Consider the following 21,063-nt stretch of genomic DNA (forward strand, 5'->3'; position numbering starts at 1 on the left):
CAGTGCATTTCCATCATGAGCCTAAACTGACCTTTTCCTGACCCTGTCTTCCAAAAAGCACTAATTTATTAAATACACAATCGACAGGAAAATTTTGGTAGGGATGATTTGGTAAAGGAGAAGACAAAGTCTTTTTCCATGCAGACTGCTGGCTTTCAAAAAACAGAGTTTGTATGCTCAAAAACCTAGCTGTGGATTTGCACTCACCTTTCACAGAATCACAGAATTACTTAGATTGGAAAAGACCTTCAAGATCATTGACTCCAATCATTAGTTTCACACTGACAAGTCCTTAACTAAACCAAATCCCTCAGCACAACATCTCATCACTATGAATCACTATGGTTGGAAAGGACTACCAAGATCATCCAGTCCAACCTTCACGCCAGCACCTGTGTGAGATATGTCATGAAAACACAGCATCACTGATGTTTTAAATTGATATTTCTAAGTACTTTTAAAACTAAGATGGAAAACAAAACACTACAACAAGGCCTGTCTACCACTAATGGCTCAATACCAAGATTTCACTAGGGTGTGGACTTGAGTGATCAGTATTACAGGCACACTTGCCAGACCAGGAACTTTTGGGTAATCTCAAGCACCAGAAGAAAGTTCTTTTTGTATGTCTGGAAGCTGATAATCTTCCTCTTTTTCCTTAAGAAACTCAATGAAAGCATAAGCAGACTTTCATCAGCGGAAAGAGCCCTCCATTGCCACCCAAGCAGCTCCCACCTAATGTTCAGTCATCTTTACTTAGGGGGTAGAGGATTTCCCCCAGCTGTGTCCACTGCTTCTTCCATAGGAATTTTCTGACATCTGCACGAACTTAGTCCTTCAGAATATGACTCTGCACATGGCTTGACACAACTACACAAGATGCAAAACCCCTTCTTTGGAAGCATCTGCTATCCAAGATCTTAGGAGAGCTGTCCTGCAGAGATCTGGAAAAACAGATGCTCTATTATCTCATGGGATCCAGTCTTTAAGAGCCCTTGAAAGGAACTTGTCTGAAGTCACCTCCAATTTTCCAGGACCGTCAGGCACAAGAACATTTTATTTAACAAAGACAAACTGTAGCAGCTCAGTGCAGGTCAGGGGGAGGCAGATAGCAGGAGTCAAGCAAGCGGTAAGGATTGCCTTTAACACCTCAAGCATTAGAGAGACAGGAAACCTGGAGTTCAGATACCACCTGTCCAGGTACTTAAATCCCTCCTTGGCATGAGAAAGGCTCTTTCACTACTTGGGACAACTACATTTAATCAGCCACCACACAACTCGAAATACTTTGGATCTAACTGTAGACCACAGAGGTTACTTTGCAGTCTTCTTTACAGTTACATCCTGTAGACAAGATGACAAATTCCTGGTAAATGAAAGACTGCAAATGAAACAGTCACTTCCCAGCCCTTGCAAAGGACTCTCAAAACTGACATTTAGGTCACAGCTTAGAGCACTACGATCAACAGAACTCTTTAAATGGCACAAGACTTACAGCTAGTGTGTCTCCACAGCAACACTTCACATGCCCCAACCAGGAGTTTGGAGGGCTGGCCTGAAAAGCTGCAGTCTCAAATCTGTCAGATGTGGGCAACATTTGACAAGTGTTTTCAGAACAGCACATGCAAAGACAATAAACTGGAAAAGAAAGAAAGATGGCAACTGGGCAAAGGAAAAAAACTGGGCGTGCTGCCTGGGAAGTACTGTCTTAATGTTCCTACATACCTATACAATTGAGGGGAAAGGGAAAGTTCTTTAGATGGCTGATACTCTTGAAAGATAAAACTCCATATGCCACCCATGGTTGCAAATTATTTCAGTTTACATCCCTCTTTATTTAGCATCTTCTATATTTGTCCCAGCAGCACCAAGTGGAGATTTTCTTCCCGGGGTTATTATATCTCTCAAATCCATATAAGCAGCACTCAGATGACAACTCAGCATGGACCTGCAAGGTGAATCAAAGAAATGCGTGGGCTGTGTTCAGGCTCAGCTCCAGCAGCAGTGCCACAGTATCTCAGGGGATATCAAGTACATACTGTGTTTTGCCAGACTGTGCCAAGCACAGACTGGGGGGGGTTCCCAGAGGTTTTACATGCTTCTGCTAGATTTACACCAGAACCCAGGCAGAGAAATTAAATCTTTGCTACGTCAGCTTCTAACTAAATCAACCACACAAACAATTTCTTCATCTAACTGTAAGTACTTAGGACTTTCAGCCTCATTTCCCAGTTCTTCAGCTCCTGATCACTTTTTGGTTTAGCTCTGGCTGGCTGTTGGGATTTTCATGTACAGGGTGTCCATGGGTCAGTGAGCAACATAGAGTGTAACAAGGACTGCTTGTGGTTCCTTCCCACTAAAATCCAAGTGTGGATGTAACACAACGTCTGAGTGGGAAGGAGCAGAACATAGTCTTTACTGTCTACACAGTCTCTCCAGTTTAGGTCTTTCTGTGCTTCTTTAACTACTTCCCTACAGATGGCACTGTACCACTATCCAAAGTAACTCTTCAGGAAAAAACAAGCTTAAAACAACTTAGGCTCATGCTGAGCCACCAAAGATGAGCTAAGTGACCATCAAGGCTCCAACTTTCTCATCTGGAAGGCTTTCTGATGGGATAGCAAACAGTGAGTGAGCATAAGACTTTAAACATGAATGGGATTTGGTGGGAAGATGGGTTCTAATATACATAGGAAGCCTTGTTTCCTTGACACAGTGGTCCCTACCACTGTTGAAGATGGGACACTGGGTTGGACAGACTTGGGCAATGCCCTTGTTTGGCAATTCCTATGGAAGACAACTGAGAAATCTCACAAGAAGCCAGTGTCATGTCCAAAGACTTACAATCAGAGCTGCAATGTCAGTAATTGGGTGAATATAATGAAATCTGCAGATTCCTCTTTCCTCACTCATGTGTGGCATTTCTATTACTTTCCCTGTGACTGTTTTACATCCAGTAAAAACACACTGAATAGAAAACATAGTAGTAGAAGTTGCCCTATGCTCTTGGTAAGAAGAATAATTCAATAGTTGGGCATTTCCCAAGGCATGTGTGATGGAGAACAGCACTTGGCTCAAACAGGCTTATAATTATTAGCAGCAAAATCAATCTATGGTGTGTTTAACCAGACACTTCTTCAATTTCACTGCCTCCCAGCTGCACAGATTCATAGCATCCCATAGCTACTGAAATATTTTTGCTTTTGATCCACTATCATCATTAGTGAAGGGCAAAATTTTGTCCTTACATGCACACAGAATTTCTGCAACTTTCCAAACACAGCATTATTATGGCCAAGGCTTTTTAAGTGCTCAGCTCCACACCTTTAAAGGAAAATTTAGTTCAGAAAGTACCAGAGGCTCCTTCTATCTACCTCTACCTTGTTGAGTATCAGAGCATCATGAGCACTTGAATACCCCCACAGCTAGTACTGCTGTCAGTATCTGCACAAAATGCAGTGGTGCCCCTCTAGGTTGTGCAACAGCTTATTATGAGGTGGAAATAAGAATGTTACCTACTGAGGTAATTGGGGTTGTTTAGCCTGGAGAAGAGGAGGCTCAGGGGTGACCTCATTGCTGTCTACAACTACCTGAAGGGAGGCTGTACCCAGGCTGGGGTTGGTCTCTTCTGCCAGGCAACCACCAACAGAACAAGAGGATACAGTCTCAAGTTGTGCCGGGGGAAGTATAGGCTGGATGTTAGGAGGAAGTTCTTCCCAGAGAGAGTGATTTGCCATTGGAATGGGCTGCCCAGGGAGGTGGTGGAGTCACCGTCCCTGGAGGTGTTCAAGAAAAGCCTGGATGAGGCACTTAGTGCCATGGTCTAGTTGAGTGGATAGGGCTGGGTGCTAGGTTGGACTGGATGATCTTGGAGGTCACTTCCAACCTGGTTGATCCTATGATTCTATGAAACTACAGAAGAAAATTGTACTAGTATGTGGTGAAGATTAGCAGAAATGCCTAAAAATTACAATCAGGACTTGGTTTTGGATCACCAGGAAAGATGACATCTATCAGCATTGTGTCTGCAGCATGAGCACTGGCTAAAGATCCTGTACTTGGAGCAAAATGAGGTAGTAAATGCCCACTCCATCTCCACAACTCTGAGATTACTCTTGATCAGAAATAATCCTGCTCGGTTTTTAAAATCTAAAGACATTATGAACCTACTGTGGTATAAAACCCTAATTTGCATCCACAGGTATCCTGGTAGTAACATCACATCCTATCACTACTTTCAAGAGGTAAAGCTATCAGCTCGAGGCTTGGACAGATTCACTCTGATATGGGTCAAGAACTGGCTGGAGGACCAGGCCCAGAGAGTGGTGGTGAATGGTGCCACATGCAGTTGGCAGCTGTCACTAGTGTTGTCCCCCAAGGATCAGTGCTGGGCACAGTCATGTTCAATATCTTTATCGATGATCTGAACAAGGGGATTGAGTCCAGCATCAGTAAGTTTGCAGATGACACCAATCTAGGAGCAGGTGTTGATCTGCTGGAGGGTAGGAGAGCCCTGTAGAGGGACCTAGACAGGCTGTATAGGTGGGCAGAGGCCAATGGGATGAGATTTAACAAGGCCAAGTGCAGGGTTCTGAAGCACTACAGGCTAGGGGCACAGTGGCTGGAGAGCAGCCAGGCAGAGAGGGAGCTGGGGGTACTGGTAGATAGTAGCTGAAGATGAGCCAGCAGTGTGCCCAGGTGGCCAAGAGAGCCAATGGCATCCTGGCCTGCATCAGGAACAGTGTGGCCAGTAGGACAAGGGAGGTTATTCTGCCCCTGTACTCAACACTGGTCAGGCCACACCTTGAGTCCTGTTCTGGGCTCCTGAATTCAAGAGAGATGTTGAGATATTGGAACATGTCCAGAGAAGAGGAATGAAGCTGGTGAGAGGCCTGGAACACAGCCTTATGAGGAGAGGCTGAGGGAGCTGGGTGTTGGGGGTTTTTTTTTGGCAAAATGCCAAAGCACTGATTTGATCTTCTTTGAATTAAAAGGATGTATAATTGAGTTCATCTTACTAGCCAAAAGGGGTACTTAGTAATATCTGTGGAGTACTTAGAAAAATGCTGACTTCCTTCTCCTAAGACAAGGCATTCCAGAGATACTAGAGCTAATGAAACACAGCTCTATGGAGAAGGCGCTTCCACCTTCCCTCCCCGCCTGCCTCAGGCATTTTCTATTTCACCTTCTTCCTCTGCTTCCTTCAAGTACTTTCCAATCTATATCCCAAATCAATACCTTCAGGGTCTCCATAAGACCTACAAAGCTGGGCAAGGAACAGCACATGCACACAGAGCCATAGAATGGTTTAGGTGGGAAGGGACCTAAAGATTGTCCAGTTCCAAGCCCCCACCACAGGCAGGGACACCTCCCACTAGAACAGGTGGCTCAAGGCCTCATCCAACCTGGCATTGAACACCTCCAGGGAGGGAACAGCCACAACCTCCTTGGGTAACCTGTTCCAGTCTTTCACTACTCTCACTGTAAAGAACTTCTTCCTAATATCTAGTTTAAATCTCCCCTCTGCCAGTTTAAACCAATTCCCCCTCTTTCTTTCATTACAATACCTCGTAAATAGTCCCTCCCAAGCCTTCTTTTAGGCCCCCTTCAGATACTGGAAGGCCACTACAAGGTCTCCTCAAAGCCTTCTCTTCTCCAGCCCAAGGAGCCCCAAATCTTGCAGCCTGTCCTCGTAGCAGAACTGCTCCAGCCCTCTGATCACCTTTGTGGCCTCCTCTGGACTCACTCCAACAGTTTGATGTCCTTCTTGTGTTGGGGGCTCCAGAACTGCACACAGTACTTCAGGTGGGGTCTCACAGGAAGAGAGTAAAGGGGGAGAATCTACTCCCTTGCCCTGCTGGCCATGCTTCTCTTGATGCAGCCCAGGACACAGCTGCTGTCTGGGCTGCACACACACACTGCCAGCTCATGTTAGGCTATGCAAAATGTGGGCACAGATCTGAGAGCCAGAGGAGCAGAACAAGGTGAACAGGTGCATGATAAAGTTGGTGGTGCCATCTTCATCACAGGGAAACATGAAGTTGAGCGGGTTTTTTTTTCCCCTCCCTTTACCTGAAGTGTAACAGAACTTGTAGGAATTTTACATTTTTGAAACGCTTTTTTCATCTAATTTGACAGAAGAGAGTTTCAGAAGTTGGTGATAAAGGATGAGAGAAGGAGATGAGAGCAGTAGAGTTCCTTTCTTCAGGAAATCAGACTAACTCAAGTAAACTCAGAGCCTGCCAAAATGAAACTACGATATTTTTTTATCATACAATGAACAATTTCATCAACTGATGCACAACTCTCTAAGAGCAAAGCTTTATCAAGAGTCACAAATTAGGACCGATGCTCATCTGCCCAAGCAGAATATTCAATTCGAATCCAATACTTCAGAGTTGTATTTATCACCTCTTACTGTGATAAACATAGCAAAAGGGGCAGGTAATTGCACCTCTACCTTTTACTAGGCTCTTGCATCAATTTCAGAATTATTCTATGCCATTGGAATGGGCAGCCCAGGGAGGTGGTGGAGTCACCATCCCTGGAGGTGTTCAAGAAAAGACTGGATGAGGCATTTCGTGCCATGGTCTAGTTGACTGGATAGGGCTGGGTGATAGATTGGACTGGATGGTCTTGGAGGTCTCTTTCAACTTGGTTGATTCTATGATTGAGAAGGGGTTTAAGTGGTAATTACAAGCAATAGTCTATTCACATAAGTAGCACCCCCTGTACCTCAGCTAAAAATGCAAGTTTGCTTGGGCCTAGTATCTTAAGAGCAGGTAATAAAGAGGAGTAAGTGAAAGTATTTCCCAGCTCCACATTGGTAGAAGAGACAGGACTGTCTTCCTCCAGTCTACTGTTATGCATTGCTTGTAATCACTCTTCCTTTTCCAATCCAGCTACACTCAATATTGGTCAAGAGCTGCTTTTCAATCACAAACGTAATGCCTGAACCAAATGCCCACCAGGGAATACTAAATGAGCTTTGTCTTCCTAAGCATTTAATCACAAATGTCACAAATGAATAAGCAGCCAAGCATAGCTCTAATGAGGCTGTGTTTGTCTGGGAGGTTTAACTGGGTATGCAGCTCGCTCCTCAAGTAAAAAGAATTCATTTCCTACTCCTCATTTTCTAAGGTGGTAACATTGCTCTAAAGACTGAGTTACTTACAACTTGTATCTTACTTGCTCACACAGTAGTGGGACTGGAAAGGCTACTGTGTGGCATTTGCTAAGGTGGGTTATTTTACAGGCACCATCAAGCACCATCTTGCTGTGAACTTGTTCCTGTGACTGACTGGCACATCATTCTGGACCTAACTGCTGTAATGGTGAATGTACCTTCCTCCCACTTTCAGTTAAAAAACCATCCATAGCCACTTTATACCAGCTCATTCTTGTTCTAGTACCATCCTTTACCTTACATGGCTCTTCTCTTTTCAGAAATTCAACTTTCCTACTCATCACAAAGAACCAAACACATTGGTTCTCACCCTTTGTTTAGCTGGACTGAACAAGGCACACTTGTATCTGTTTCAATGAGCTCACCTTCCCATCCCAACAGCCACATTGGTAACCCCATGGAGGAAGGCAGGACCAATAGCTGTGGTTGTCTGAGAATCAGAGATGAGTGACAGATCCCAGGAACAATGGAGCTGGGTAGCATTCTCGATTCCTTCATCACATCCTGAAAGTTGCTTCTCAAGAGCTGCCTTACTCCAAATACTTTAATGGAAAGCACATTCTCTTGACACTGAGGGAACAGAGCACAACCTCCACGCAATTAACCACCAAGTACAAAACTGGAAAAAGCTTGTTTCTCAAATAAACTCTCGGGAACACATCAAGCCTGCAGATCAGTTTACTCAACAGCAAGGGTACACTTTCCTTATGTGTTTGTCCATGCCCATACACTGACCATGCTATGTTCAGGTGCAGTTGGCACTCAAATTTGCTGAACAGCAGCAGCACCCCAGGTTTAAGCATAACTCAGAAACTTGGCTGCTTCCAAGATTTTTTTAAGTACACACAGTGTTGCAACCTTAATTTCCTCTCATCAGAGACCAAGTAACATCAGCATTCAATTCTCTAAGTTTCTATATCTCGCTGCACTTAGATCCCTCATTTATTTGGTTCCTGACTGCTCTGCTATGGCTGGATGAAATGGAAATAGCACACATGGAGCATGCTCTTACACCACCATTGCATTCCTGCATGGTGAGAGCTAGCTCAGAGCTCAGCCCCAGGTTACTCCAAATCTTTTCTCAATGAATTTAACCTGGCAGTTTATCACTCACTATCACAAGGTCCATCTGCACCTCCGCCAGATCCTGGGTTTTACTGCTCTTGATTAGAGTAATATTCTCAGCTCACATAGAGGAAACTTCACTAGTAACTCTCATGTGTTGAGAAAAGCAATCATTTTGTCTTCACCTCAGGTTCTTTAACTAGGAACATAGCCATATAATGAATCCTCTTCATACCACTGCTCCTTATTACTACTAATTTGTTGTTCCTAAGACACAACTTCTCTTCAGGACAGCTCTGTGAAGCATCCCTAACACGCACTAGTGGCTCTTGCTAGTACAGTCCTTAGTCTCTTACCTGCCAGGGAGGTTTACAGTTTTCAGACACACCCCACTATGGCATCTTCCTTACCCCATTTCATTATCACTGGGCAAGAAAACTGCTGTTACTCCTGTGTGCCCTGTCCTAACCACCTCCTTCCACCTTCCTCAGCATTTCACAGTCACTCTCACAACTGCTTTGAGGTAATTCTTAAACTGTGCTTTCCACTTTGAGAAAGTTATCTAAGGAAAAGGAGCTACAAGGGGAAGAAATAATAACTTCCAGGAGCCAAGACCAGGGAATAGCATAGGTGTATGAGTCACCACCACCAATCCAGCTCTCCCAAGATGTCCCAGAGTGACATGGCTCAGTGTTGAAGACCTAGTGACACACACTGACAGCTTCATTGTCTCCCACAGGGCTGCATCATTTCTGATGCTGAATTTGCTCCTATTTCTGATCAAACAAACTTCAACCTTTAGCTCTAACAGCAAGGATTTATGCCTTAAAATTCAAAACTGAAGAATTGTGCAGCAAAAGGCATCAACAGAGTCTATCATTTAACAAGACACAAATGCCCTGGACATCAGCTTTCCTGGCAAGAACTGCTGAGATAGCAGTCACAGAGATGTTGCTCTATGGTAGTCTCCATCCTCCCAGTCCCTCGCCCCAGTCTCCTACCTTTGCACAACCCCTGTCACTGTACTGGTACAGAGGACTGTGCAGAGACACAGGGAATGAATCCCACTTAAAAACAATCATCAGAGGGGGAGATTTTTTAAAATCCAGTTCCATTCCCTGATTCAGTTTCAGATGCAGTCATTAGCAGAACCAAGCAGAAGGAAGTACAGGCTGCTGCAGCAGGGTCCCTGTGTCACTCTTGCCATCAAAAGGAGTCTCCACAACAGATGGTGATGGGATCTCCAGAGTCCAAGCATGAGACTTGGTCATGGTTAGTTACCCCAACGGTAACTAGGTGAAACAGACTGATAACAGTATCTTTACTCCCCCAAAAAGTCTAGACAGAGGGAGTTCAGTGGGGGTTTAATTGCTTCCTCTTCAGCCTATTCTCACTGCAGGTATTGCAAGGTGACTACACATACCAGCCTCAAGTCCTGACCTCCTGTGCTGAAAGCTGATGCTAGCATTACATACCACCTTTGACCATTCAAAACGTACTTGCTTGAGAATGATGTTGCAACTTCCACAACACTTTCCCTGCACCCCACAAGAATAAACTCATGCAAACCATCACAGGATGTTATGGGTTGGAAGGGACCTCCAGAGACCATCAAGTCCAATCCCCCTGACACAGCAGGACCATAGAATCTAATGCAGGTTACACAGTAATTCATCCAGACAGGTCTTGAAAGTCTTTAGAGAATGAGACTCCACAACCTCTCTGGGGAGCCTGTTCCACTGCTCTGTGACCCTTAAGTAAAGAAGTTCTTCCTCACATTGAAGTGGAACTTACCTTAGAAGATAGAGCACCAAGTGCTTCCAAGGGAGGTTGAGGAACATGATGAGCACAACTTCAGCAAGGCAGAACATCCTGAAATATTTAACTAGTCTTGCCTTACACTTTCCCTTTTCAGAATGCCTTAAAGATTCTCCAAGCAGCACACAGAGTCCAATAATGCATTTAGCATTGATGATCTTACTCAAAATATTCTTACAGAATGCTGTCTGCTCTGCTAAAGCTGCATTAAGACATTCATTTTAACAGTGAGGCCTCTACACTAGTTCAGAAAGATAATTTGACATCACTGAGGTTACTTTCCTCCTTCTTAAAATGATGAAGAATTTATCATTACTAACCTTGGGCCTTTTTTTTTTTCTTTTGTAAGAATTCTCTCAATATTAGAGAGGAGGAATAAATTAATGGCAGTCTGTCAGCTAAAAGGGTTTACAAGGTGACTACATTCTAATTCCAGCTGCAGTAGGTTTATGAAAATAGATTTGCTTAAGCATGTTTGCATCTCCTGACTTCTCCTTTGTTAGCTTCTCAATTCCACCTAGAGAAACTGGACAATAGTCTAACAGTCCTTCCCAATTCACAATGGCTCTGCTCACTGAACAGTTTATCTCTCTGGATCCAAAAGGGCACTCTGAAATACAAAAGCATTGCCCTCCATCCCCTAGAGGGAAAAAAAGAGTTTCAAGCAGGGCTCACCTAACATGTGGACAACAAAACAGTGCCAAGCAGAACAAGATCATGTACAGATGGTCCAGGACATGTATCTTTACGTGCTGCCTTTTACACATGTAATTTGTTGAGCTGTCAGAAAAACAAGTGTTTCAGTGAAGCTTAACAACTTCAAATTCCATCCCAGCAGGCCTGTCAAACCATGCTTGTAGCCTGAAGATGTTACAATGACAAGTTCATGCAACTTTGCAGGATTTTCCTAATTACAAAATCTTGTTTTAAATTAACTTTAATCCCATTTTATTGGCTAGTGTTTTCATTCCACTGATGAGATCTGTCATTTTCCTACATCTAGGGAATATTAAAGATTGTTGAGAATCCATACAGGCTGTTGCCTTCCACTTCCCCCTCTATTTATTCCAGATAAATAGAAGATCTAAACAGCATGGCTGGCATGTGGAGACAAAAAAAAGGTTATCACCACTAAAATTACATCAGAGTTACTAATTCTGCAGCATTTATACCTAAACAAGGATATGAGTGACAATTTAATCCAGTGCTACAAGGTAAGCTTTCAGTAGTAAGCAATCTTTATCAGCATGGTTTTCATGCCATCTTCAACCAATGAAGGTGGTCCCTGGTCTTTTCTTTACAAGCTCTTTCTTTCTTTACTAAAGATAAGATACAAGCGTGGGGTCATTTTTGCACAAAAGCTGTCTTCATTCCCTCTACAAGTGTAAGTCTGAAACACAAGCTTTCCTCACAAACTCAGACAACGTTTTTGATGCAGCCATTCTAGTAAAAACAAACAAACAAGGAAAAAAATGTATGTATCAGCAGTGTAGGATTACTGAGAATTTCATCTCAGGATGGTAAAGAAGTCCTGACAGTGAAAAAAAGCCTTGCAATAACAAGAATATCCTCTAGCTAGTTAAATGCACATCTGACTACAGGAATGGGTACTTAGTTTGTCAGTGTTGTTACATCAGTGTTATGTGCCAAAATCTCACCATGGACTTGCTCTCACTGAGTTTAATGAGACCCTTACAAAGGGCCATGCTGCAGCAGCTAAGGAAGCTGTGCTGCTGGAGCTGGAAGTTCCTTGCTCCTCAGCTGGGACTAAATGACTGATCCCTAAACATTCCTACTCTCTTACAAAGCAGAGCCACTACCGGTCTGACAGCACACAGAAAATAGGGAAAGGACTTGGGACCTGTTGATTTGGATCTCACCAGGAAAGAAAAGAATGCAAGAACACTTATGCTTTGCTTCTGGGCAATTCGTTTGTTTTGGTGAACAAAATAGTTTTGAATGGAAATAATGATCAAAGAAAAGAGATTACAGGTTTCTTACAGGCAAGTCAGGAACAACACAAGGGGGCAAAGCTGCAGTCCTTACCAGCCTCCTACTGAGCAGCATTATTTGTTCAATGCCTAGTGAGGAGAAACAGCATTCACCTTATACATCAGACCCTGTGGAATTGTTACAGCAGTGGTTGTAGCACATTATTCTAACCTCAAACACCTCAAATTTGCAAGCCAAGATCCCAAAGGAAATGAGACAGATGGAAGGGATCACTGAGAGCATTAAGTTTGGGGTCTTCAAGGTATCATATTCCAGTGTCAAATGTGGATGGACATTTAGTCAGAAAAGCTAAAAGCTCTTCTTGCAAAATGTAAGTGTGCAGTAGCAGAGCAAAAATATTCCTTCAAGTCCCACACAATCACTACCCAACATTTCTCCAGTTGTTGAAGATCAAAACACACAATGAGCAGACTCCACAGTTTGAAACCACTGTTTTCATGCAAACCCTTCCACAGGAGCTCCTCCAACAGCAGATAGGGGCAAGTTAACAGAAGAGGTTGTCTACAGAGGTCCTCTCAAGAGATGTAAGGACAAACACTTAGAAAAAGAAGAAGTTGTCTACAGAGGTCCTCTCAAGAGATGTAAGGACACACACTTAGAAAAGCAGTAGCTCTCTTCAGGTTCCTTTAAAATGTTTCAGGTTATGACAGGAAGACATCAGACCTTAAAATAAAGACGTGCTAGAAAGCATCTGGTTCCCCTCCTGCTCCAGTTCAAGCAGATCAATTTCTTAACAGATACTTGGTTAATTGTTATGGTTTGAGACTAATACTTCATACTATCTGAAAGGTGGAATTGCAAAGTTGCATTCAGACTATAAAGCAGGGGTTTTCCAACTTTGGTATTTCTCAAGGCATCACATCAGGTTGGACTTCTGACAAGGAAATAAAGGTATGCAACTTTGAATTGCAATTCTTGTTAAGAACACCAGGAGTTGAAAACTCTATTTTCCTCAAGCTAAAGAAACACAGGTAGAAGTTTTCAAGTAGAAAATCAGGTTCCCTGCCATAGATTCATAGTATTTCCCGGGTGGCATAGAAAAACATCTCCTTGATGTTTCAAACTACTGCAGAGCCTTGGGCTGTGGTTTAACACTGAGTAGCCAGGCTGGCCTAGCTAAGTAGCCCTCTCTCCATCTCCTGGGCTGGTTCCTATCCCTACACTGCCATTTGAACATGCCAATTCCCAGATCTGTTTAAGAAAAAAACTAAACAAGATAACAACTCTTCACACCTCCTGATTTCCTCTTGTGTTATGAAACGGTGCTAGGTGCTGTGTTTATTGGTGTGTGGGTTCTTCTAAACCTACATATAATTTGTATCCAACTATAAAGCAAGCAGACTTCAAATTTACATGCAAAAAGATGACAGCATTTAAAGTTATTTTAATAAGTTCTGTTTTAACTATATCAGATAAATAGTTTTAAAATGTCTAAGTTCATCTGGACATGATTTGCATTTTAAAACTGTTCCATCAAAGAGGAGGTTCTGTCTGCAGGGAAGAAAGTGAATTTGTCTGAAGTATATGATAATCAGCTCTTGGAACTAGGAGATGCCATCATCTCACTCCTGCTCTTTTATTCATGGAAGGACTTATTTTACTTTTTTTAAACCCTGCTTTTTCAATTCCCAATCTGACTTCATTTGGTCATTAAAATTCAGAAACAGAATCACAGAACTGTCAGGGCTGGAAGTGACCTCAAGGATCATCCAGTTCCAACTCCCTTGCCATGGGCAGGGATACCTCACACTACATCAGATTGCTCAGAGCCTCATCCAGCCTGGCCCTAAAAACCTCAAGGGATGGGGCTTCCATCAGCTCTCTGGGCAACCTGTTCCAGGGTCTCACCACCCTCATGGTGAAGAACTTCTTCCTAACATCCAGTCTGAATCTACCTGCGTCTAGTTTTGCTCCATTCCCCCTAGTCCTATCACTGCCTGACATCCTAAAAAGTCCCTCACCAGCTTTTATGTAGGCCCCCTTCAGATACTGGAAGGCCACAAAAAAGTCTATATAATAAATAACCTATCTGTACTCCTTTATATACTCACCTATGATGTCATGTTCATCAAAAGTAAGTTTGAGCACTCAGCCAGTCATCTCTACAGATTCAATGACTTTAAAACTTCAGCAGGATACATGGACTGTTTAATAAGTGTAGGTCTCATTAAGCCAGCCAATACTATTTGAATATGCTGAATATCAGAATCAAAAATCCTACTTAAGCACAACATGAAAGACTGGAGTTTCAGTTTTTATTAAATCATATTTATGCAGCCTGTTCTGAATGCAATGCAATCTTTCTTTAATTAAAAAGTGCTTTATATAGAAAAATCCATCAGAACAATACCACAGGCTGCCAGTTAGCCACAGACTTGGCATATGTCTTGGCAGAGGTCAGCAACCCTGACACTGCTGCGTGTTGGTAAAGCTCCTTAGTTTGATCCCTCTTCTCTAGTAAATCTGCCAGGTTTTTGCATAATTCCTCCTTCTCTCCCAAGCATGCTGCCCTCATTCTCACTCCCTTTGTTAATTTTTGTTAATTTACACCAGCCTCTGGGAGAAACAACAGGGAAACACCACTGCAATCACCACTCCAAAGTGCTCAGAAGTTAGCAGTTGACTAAAATCTCCAAGTCCTTCTACTAATGTAACCTTTCAAGGTACAAGGAAACTAGTGAAGTTGTCCAGGATGCTCCTCCAAGCCTTACAAATCTTCTTGGAATTGAGAAATCCAAGCTCAATCACATCTTAGTTGCATGGGAGGGTTTACTTTTACACCTGCCTGTCATAATTTCAATTGCAGAGCTTTAAAGCTCCTAAAAATGTACTATCACTGCATAGAACAAGGCATCAGTTATCTCACTGGAACACTGACTCCTCTTCATCAGCCAGAAGAAACCTGTCTGCTTCCCAAAACTTGGGTGATTGAGTCAATGCAAAAAGTGGAAGATGGCAACAACTCTTGCACTAAATTGAATTTTAACTTACCAATGAAACCTTTAATCCTTCATGTAAACACGACACAGTGAACATGCATCATGCACTATATCTGTTCTTGCACGAACACAGATGGATGCAACTGCTAGGCACAGAGTTGATATGATTTAGCATCCATCTGCATTTAGATAAATTAAAGGTTAAAAACCACACAACCCAGATAAACTAACCCCAAACATGCCTCATTCCATGCTGCTGCAGAGGGGTTAACAGGCATGGCTACTCACAGACTGACACAGCGTTGCGGAGAGCAGGAATTAATACGTGGCCGAGTCAGGAATTTATCAAAAATAGTTATTTTTTATTTTCCCAAAAACCCTCCCCCACAACTATAGATACAAAGATTAATTTAGTTTAATAAGCAGATTCAGTTGCATGAGAATTAACCTACAAGGACACCGTCAATAATCTGACTATATTGGAAGCCAGAAGTTGGAAAAGGCCTCAGCTATTAATTAATAGCGGTTTCTTACTAAATTAAGCTCAGCCAAATAACTCACTCAGGATGACTCCTGCGGTCTGTGTTCCTCTCCTTTTCCAGCGGCTGCAGGGGAATCGTTAAGGGTCGTTAGGCTCACAAAGGTGTCAATGGGAAAGCGAATTCCTGAAGGTCTCTCTGCAGTCCAGCCACAGGGGAGTGTGTGAGCTCAGGCAGACACATACGTCCAGGCACAAGCAAACTCCAAAGCGGGAACCCCAAAGGCGGGAAGACCCCCAATATTTGTAACCTTCGCTAGACAAAGGGCAGAGTTACCACACCTGTCCTGGGTTTGGGCTGATCCCTCCCCCGGGAAGAAAATCCACAACACAAACCCCCCTTTTTTTTGAAAGTCAGGGAAAGATGAAACTGTATTTTCTTATAGTATAACAATGTAAAGAGAAATAATAACTAGAGAAGGAAGGAAGGGAGATGGGGGAGGGGTCAGGCGGCGGCGAAGCAGCAAAGCAGCAGTAGCCAAAACAGCAGCCGGGGAAGATAGGCGAAGCTGCAGCAGCAGAAGCCAGCGGGAGAAGGGGCAGAACAAACTGTGCTTCTAGACATTAAGTTCTTGATGCTCCAATGAAATTATATTAATTTATCTATTGTTGCCATTTATGTGACCTATCCCTGGAATGTTCATCTCTCCCCTATGTCTGAGCTAGAGGATCAGCTCAAACGGCCACACACACCTTAGGTGTGAAAGCACACAACCAATCCCTGCCTGGCTCCAGCACGGGAACTCACGGGGCAGTCCTCCCCCCCTTCACGGCTGCAGGGCAGGCGAGAGGGGGAGGGAAACCAGGCAGCTTTTCCCCTTTGCCCCCGAAGTCCGGGCAGGAGAGGAATTTAGGGGTACAGGACTCCAGGACACACAGACATCCACAGTCCACTTCCAAAAGTGAACAGAGCAATGGTGCTGTGAACAAGGTGGTAGTGGTGTACAACACTGACAACATTTGGCTTTGAGAGATGTGCAGATGGCGTTTAGCACGCTCAGTCTCTCTGTTGCAGAGTGTATAGGGTTAACACTCCAGGGGGAGCGTAACCCTGAACCTGACCCTAGGGGTCTTGGCCCCTCCCCAGGGGTGGGCCACACTCCAGGTGATGGTTAGCCCACTCCCCCCACTTCCTGTGCTATAAAAGACAGAGAGGCTTCCTGTCTCTTCCTCTTTTTCCTTCGCTCCCTCTTGACACACACTCACACTGCATACCAGCACACCACGTGGCAGCCACGAGGCAGAGACACCATCACACTGCTCGGGTTGTATCCATCCCTTTTTTGTATTTTGCTGTTTTCCCTTCCTTATCCTTTGTAAACTCCCCTACCTCCAATACCCTTTCTAAGTTATTGTTAAACTTTTCCTTTTTAACTTCCAAATCAAGTGAGATTGATTTATTGGAGTGTGCTTATCTCTTTTCTCTCTCCCTATCTTTGGGAAAAGGAGGGGGAAGAGGGGAGGGCACTCTATAAATTCTATAAATTGTCATTGGGTCTATGAAATTTATTAGAGTCTTTGGGAACTTGCATTTGAACCCAAGACACAGAGGCTTCAAAAACCAGAGTATTTACTTGTCTGACTGCTCCAAGAAGGCTGGATTCCTCTTGATTAAAATAAGAAAATCCAAACATTGGACAGCAAAGGTTCCATTTTATCCTTGCCCATTGTGAAAGTGTGGTTAATACCTTTTCTGTTAGCCTCTGCTCTGAAGACTTAAATGAAGAGTCTTGGTGGGGCCAAAAGTTAGCAGCACATTCAACAGACATAACAGCAACAGAGCAATACCCAGTATTGACACCTCGTACTGACTCTTGGGGAGATTTTCAGGGGGTTGTGTTGAAAAAGTGCAATTATTTTTTCCCTGCACCCAGAGAGATGGTCATTGAGAGAACTGAACTTCTTCAAAGCCCAGAGAGGCTGTGACCCAGGGAAGAACATTTCCCGCTCTCCTGGAGGGCTGGGCAGCAGACAAAGTCCCATTCCCAGCAGCCAGGCAGCTCGCAGGAAGTATGGCTCTGGCCTCAAAGACTGGAATGTGTAATTCCATGAGCTTTTTTGGAAATGAAGTGGGGGGTGGATATCAGTCATAGTTAAAATTCCCAAACAGATGAGCCGTACAGGATTAAAGTGACTCGAAACTGGGTTCCTATGTGCAATCACAGAAAATGAACAAAGGATGATGGTCCAGCAACTAGACTCAGGGGATGATAGCTCTATTCCCACTTGACAGCCAATTCATCATCATCCTAGGCAAGTCCCCTCTGCTCCAAACCCATGTTTCACTGTCTGTTCAATGCACCAGTACCAATTTAGTACAGAAATTCACCTAACAGGGTTTGCAAGCTTGTGGGAAAAGGACCAGAAAACACCAAAGTCTAAAGTCTGCACAGGTGCTTGCAAGCTGATAGACTATCCAAGGGATATTTGCACTTGGATAATGTATGAACATTGTCACTGTTAACACTAGCAAGTTGTCACCTCCACTACCTTATTTAGCACTGGGACCCTCTCCTGGCGCCAAATGGATCAGTTACATCTCAACATTATTAGTAAGAGAAGAGGAGAGTAAGCACAATGTTTCTTTTGTTATATAAATATATTGATCTTTTACATGTATTTATTCCAGGCAGGCTAGGAAGCTTTTCCTCCTCTTTCCCTTTATAAAGATTTTAAACATACAACACAGACCACCAGAACATATTCTGATTAGCAAGGATTTTATTAGAGTAGGGAGATTAAATCCAAGCACTGCTCCAGTCAATTAAATACTATCACTAGTGATGCTGACACGCTAAGGTCTTGAAAGGTTCAACTGTGTAAGGTACAGAGCAAAGAAGTGAATTGCTCAGCACCTCAACAGAGAACAGGGCAGTTTACAGAACTGTGGCCAGGAAGATCTGCAAATGGGTTAGGGAAAGCTGTATTCCCACCAGAATCACCATTCATTTTAATCAGCTGAGCACCATAATAAGATTAGAGGTGATTGGGTTGAGCAGTGGGATTAAACCCATTCATTAATCCCCAGAGTTTACTATTCACAGCTCAAATGCATGAGCTCCTTCCTGAAAGATGACACTCAGAAGCAGTATGAGCTATCTGGTAAAAGAAAGTGACCGTTAACACCTTTAAATGAACACCCTGGATTCCTGCTTGCAGAGCATGTGTCACAGCTCAGCGGCTGGGCTGCACCACTCACTAGCAAAAAGCATCATCCTACCAGAAGAACAGGGAGCTTTGGCCTCTGAACTGTCAAAACCAACCAGAACAGGGGAAGCTGTCCGTAAAAGAACGTTGCAAAAGCATCAGGAACAGGAAGCTGTCCATACAAGAACACTGCAAAAGCATCAGGAACAGGAAGCTGTCCATACAAGAACGCTGCAAAAGCATCAGGAACAGGAAGCTGTCCATACAAGAACGTTGCAAAAGCATCAGGAACAGGAAGCTGTCCATACAAGAACACTGCAAAAGCATCAGGAACAGGAAGCTGTCCATACAAGAACACTGCAAAAGCATCAGGATCAGGAAGCTGTCCATACAAGAACGCTGCAAAAGCATAGAACACTGCAAAAGCATCAGGAACAGGAAGCTGTCCATACAAGAACACTGCAAAAGCATCAGGAATAGGAAGCTGTCCATATAAGAACGTTGCAAAAGCATCAGGAACAGGAAGCTGTCCATACAAGAACACTGCAAAAGCATCAGGAACAGGAAGCTGTCCATACAAGAACACTGCAAAAGCATCAGGAATAGGAAGCTGTCCATACAAGAACGTTGCAAAAGCATCAGGAACAGGTCATGGATATTTAGTTTTTTCGTTTCACCCACATCTGAAGATTCTTTGAAGGAGGAGAGTAAATAAAAAAAAAAGGAAAAAATAGTGGAGCATTCAGGAAAACTTACTGCCATCCCTGAAAAGGTGAAATGTACCAACTAGAGTAGCAAGGTAGCCAAAATAATTCTGTCTTACAGCACGGCTGTAGGTGGATAAGACAAATCCCAAAGGATAACAAAGCAGGAGAAAGACATTCATGTATGAGATGCAGAAATATTTCTTACAAACACAGGAACTTGTTTGAAATGGGGAAGAGCAGTGAATGGTTACCTGATCAGTGAACCAGCAAAAAGTGATGAGCCAAAATAACTACCAAGAGTCCCCCCCCGAGGCTGTTCCTCTGGCCCTTAGTAAAATCCTTTTGTCGCTTCACTAAACTATTTATGCCAATGTATTATCTCAACCTCTGCCACTGCCCCCCCTTCCTGAACAGCATCTTTTTTGGGATGCCATGCAAGCACATATTTCCTGTAGGCCTGCTTTCTATTCTAGCCTGCCACTAGTTATCAGACCATGGACTCATTTCCATGGTCATTCTGTGTACTGAATTTTCTTCAATTCTCCAATTATAAATATTCACTGTATCTTCAAAAGATCAGAGAGCCTCAGATTACCTGGGGCCAAATACTCAAGCAGGAGGCCTCAAAATAGATACTTTTACTTTTGCAATTAGACTGCTAGGGGAAAAGCAATCTGAAGATTTACAAAGAAATAAAGATGATTAGGGAAAAAAAATCCCATCATGGTCAAAAATATCTCAAGGAGGAGAGAGTTGCATCTACCAACATTCTACATTGCCCACTTTGCTTAATTTTCTCAGAACACCTTTTTTGTCCTGAGAAGACTAAAAAGACAGGCTGCTAACAGCAGGTACAAAGCACATTTCTCAGTAACTCCCTCTGTCTGCTGTTAACCTTTCAAAAACAACAACATCTTTTCCAACTTTCATTTGGCTGGTGGATTGAGTGGGTGACCACTGACCTAAGGGCCCTTCTAAGTACATTAAGGGAGTTTGAAAATTCAGGAGCTGGCAGAGTTCTTGCCTCTTCATGAGTCACACAGGTTGAAGGAGTCAATTTGGGGCTGCTCTGTGCTTTGAAAACTGGGAAAGCAGAGCCTCTAACAGTCACTACTGAGGCATATCAGAAAATGCAATTAGTAAGCAAGTTTTTTTCCCTTAAGTCAAGGGTTTATCTTAAGTGCTAAAGGCACCTCCAATATTGCCCTTACTGAAAGCTCAGAGGAAGAATCAGAAACACCAAGTAGAAGCATCTCCACAAAGCTATGTAAGAGACAGGGTCAAACCAACTGCAGAGACAGCCTCCTGTTTTCTGGACATTTCCTATGTACCAGTGCTTTAACTTCAGTCTGAGGCACAGACCAGGACAAAATGGCTGGATTATGCAGTCTTTTCACATTATGGTTTTCAGGCTATAATTAGGGACAAGGTTCACAAAGCATGAGTATTGCAGGACTGAAGTTCAAGTCACTGCATCAGCAGCTCCTGCAGCACGCACTTCTATTCCAGTAACACTTTTGCTGTTCCTCTAGAGGCCAGCCAAATCCAGCCCTGGAAACAATTACAGAGCCCACTGCATCCAGAGAGGGCCATGGACCACTAAAATATACATGCTTGCACACAACAAGCCCAATGAGGTAGGAGCTCAGA

At 43.4% G+C, this 21,063-nt stretch overlaps 1 protein-coding gene across 2 annotated transcripts in view; it reads right to left on the reverse strand.

Moving 5' to 3' along the window:
* The window catches only part of CNNM2 (cyclin and CBS domain divalent metal cation transport mediator 2), a 147,010-nt gene that overhangs the window by 63,466 nt on the left and 62,481 nt on the right, over positions 1-21,063 (reverse strand). The window lies entirely within an intron of this gene.

Source organism: Pogoniulus pusillus, chromosome 6, assembly GCF_015220805.1.
Source record: "Pogoniulus pusillus isolate bPogPus1 chromosome 6, bPogPus1.pri, whole genome shotgun sequence".
NCBI classification, from domain to species: Eukaryota; Metazoa; Chordata; class Aves; order Piciformes; family Lybiidae; genus Pogoniulus; species Pogoniulus pusillus.